Genomic DNA, 3,168 nt, shown 5'->3' with positions numbered 1-3,168 from the left:
GACATGGAAAATTTATTAAACTATAGAGAAAAATTAATTTTTTTTATTATTATAATACTTTAAATATTAATATGTTATTGGAATTTTATACGTATAGGTTCACTGGTAAAAGAGGAGGTGAAAGTGTCAAAAAACTTAGCTATTGAGTGTGATAGCGGCTAGCTGTTGGAGATCAACAGTCATCAAACAAAGACAAAAATTTCTGGGATTTTTTGGATCAAGCTGTAGAATCGAGTAATCAGTACAACGACAATGATGAAGCGGGTGGAGTACCAATTGAATTAAGGCAATTTATTAATCGGCCGATAGTAGATAGAGGTAGTACACCAGATCCATTACTTGTTTGGAAAAGTATCGAAAATGAGTATCCTCACGTATCGAGGATTGCAAGAAAATACTTATCAATTGTTGCGACTTCAACACCTTGTGAACGTTTATTTTCGCATACTGGGCTAACTGCGAATCAGCCGGTTAACGCCAGATCATTTAAATATGCTTCTGTTTTTAAGATCTGTCCCGGAAAATGTATGGTTTTCTTAAACTGACAATTAGCTTATTGTTCTTTTACTTATTTTAAATTTATTTAAAAATTTATTTTATTAAACTTCTTTAAACAACTTGAATTATTTAAAAAAAATTTAAATGAAATGTAATGTTCCCTGTACCTTATTTATAAACAAAACAATATAATTGTTTTTAACTATTTTTGTGAAATGAAATGTAATGTTCCCTGTAGCTTATTTATAAACAAAACAATATAATTGTTTATAACTATTTTTGTGTTTTATTTAATCGATTTGAATTATTCATTCAATTTATGCCTTGTGATTTAATAAATAAATTTTTGTCCTTTTAATTTAAAATCGATTAGAATCGAAAGAATCGATTTTTGGCTCCGGATAATCGATTCTTAGAATCGAAAAATATAGAAAAATAGTCAGAATCGAGAATCGATTCTGTAACCAATTTTGCCATCCCTAGTGTGAATCTTCTTATGCTTTGACAAGACATATTTGACGAGAGCGATGGTCTAATTCCTGTAGGGTTGTGCGATTTATAGTGGTGTTGATAGCTGTTCCATTCAGTTAAGTAGCTTTCGTGTAGAAAGCTATGCACAAGCTTGCGTAAATCTTTGTCCACGAAGTAGTTACTTAGATGTAAGGGCTCAAAAGTGGCCTCTTTCGCTCTGCTGTCGGCTAATTCAATTCCGCGGATTCCTGCATGGCCTGGCACCCACATGATTTTTATATTATTTCTATTTGAAAATATAGCGTTACGGATATTTGCATAATTCATGAGGGCGTCCAAAGTAGATTTACTATCGCTGTATATGACAGATTTGTTTCCATTTTGGGAAGCAAAAAGTACCGCTTCAAGTAAAGCAGCTGCTTCGGCTGTAAATACCGAGCTATACGATGGTAGTGCACCGACGGCAATAGTGACACCAAGTTGGTTTGTGGCTGCAAACATTGTACTGGTATCAGATTTGGACCCATCTGTATAAATAAATTCCCAGTCGTTTTTGAGTGGTGCTGTGATTTTGTTAAATTGTTGCTGGTATTCATCCGGTGAGGTAAGTCCTTTAGAATACTGCAGTAATTTGGTGATGAAAATTGGTTTGAGATTCACAGATGGTGGACAAACAGGAATTGGTGTTCTTGTGGCTCTTGTAATAATGTTAATTTGATTTGACAGATTTATGCATCGTTCTATGGTGGAAAATTTACATTTCGTTTTCTTTGATTGTTTTAGAGACGCAGAGACTTGTTCGAATAAAACTTGGTTTTTACAGTGGAGAAGTTTAGGAATCAGCATCATTGTATTACGTTTTACTCTGGACGTGATTTCTGGTAATCCAGCTTCTGTCCGGATAACTTTTGTTGGCGACGTTGGGAATGTGCGGATACTTCTACGCGCAGCGGTGTGGTACGGTGCATTTCACAGCTTCAGATTAGCTTTTGAACAGTGTCCGTAGATGTAAAGTCCAAAGTCAATTTTTGATAACATTAATGCTTTTGTGATATTTACAAGTGTATGTGGGTGAATTTGACAATATTTGGATGACAGAAATTTAATTATGTTAAGTCTTAATAATAAACTAGCTCTAATAGCTTTACAATGTTCTTTATACGTTAGCTTATGATCAAAAGTTAAGCCTAAAATTTTTAGTACATTAGTGTGCGGGATATGGATATTGGAGTGAGATAATGAAGGGGAAAAACATCTGCGTTTTCTACAGATGTGGAAAGTAGAACATTTACTTGCTGATATATTGGCACCTGATGTTTCTGCCCATTTACTTATATTTTGTAGGATGTTTAAGAAGGTGTAATTAATGTCATTGAGATCATTTAAATTAGAAAAAATTTAAACGTCATCGGCATAAGTGAAATGTTCTACTTTCGAGTTGGAGGAAATGATTGAGTTGATTTCATTGAACGCAATTACGAACAATGTTACTGAAAGTGGCGATCCTTGTGGAATGCCATTATGAAGACTGTATATTTGGGACTTATAATTATTAATACAGGCTGCCAGTTTCCGATTGGTTAAAAACGATTTTACAAATTTATAAATTTTGTTTCCAATTTTCCATCGCTTTAATTGGCGTAGTACGATATGTGCTCCGATTCTATCGAACGATTTCTCGAAGTCTAAATTGAGAACTGACACATGGTTACTGTTGGCTAATGCTGTGGAAGCAAAATGCTCGAAATATAAGAGTGGTTCAGTGACACCGATACCTTTTTGGAAATCAAATTGATGGGGACTAAGGAGATTGTTCGTCTTAGCGTACCACATTATTCTCGCTGCGATAATTTTTTCCAGGACTTTAGACATGCATGGTAGAAGGGATGTTGGTCTGAAACTTGATATGAGCGTGGAGGATTTATTTGGCTTTGGAATAGGGATGGTTAAAGCGGTTTTCCATTCTTGGGGCCAGACTCCGGAGTCTATGATATTATTGTAAAGGTTAATGAGTCTGATTTTGAAAGTAGAGGGTAAATTTTTTAGGATGGGATAGGAAATTTTGTCCACACCAGGTGTTTTCCCTGTCATTCTTGAAATTGTGGATTCAAATTCAGATAAAGTTATCGGGACTTCTATAAGGAATGCTGAGGCTGAAGGGGATGGATTGGAATAATCTTCTTGAATGATTTGATTTTT

General features: G+C 34.7%; 1 long non-coding RNA gene across 1 annotated transcript; it reads left to right on the top strand.

Moving 5' to 3' along the window:
* Window positions 1-279: 279 nt before the first annotated feature.
* LOC125777205 (uncharacterized) lies at window positions 280-2,128 on the top strand. The gene is made up of 2 exons (XR_007422159.1): window positions 280-1,573; window positions 1,753-2,128. It is a non-coding gene; the product is annotated as an uncharacterized LOC125777205 (long non-coding RNA).
* Window positions 2,129-3,168: the final 1,040 nt, after the last annotated feature.

This window comes from Bactrocera dorsalis, chromosome 3, assembly GCF_023373825.1.
Source record: "Bactrocera dorsalis isolate Fly_Bdor chromosome 3, ASM2337382v1, whole genome shotgun sequence".
Taxonomy (NCBI): Eukaryota; Metazoa; Arthropoda; class Insecta; order Diptera; family Tephritidae; genus Bactrocera; species Bactrocera dorsalis.
Note: the sequence above shows the minus strand (reverse complement) of the source record. Positions and strands in the feature narration are given on the sequence as shown.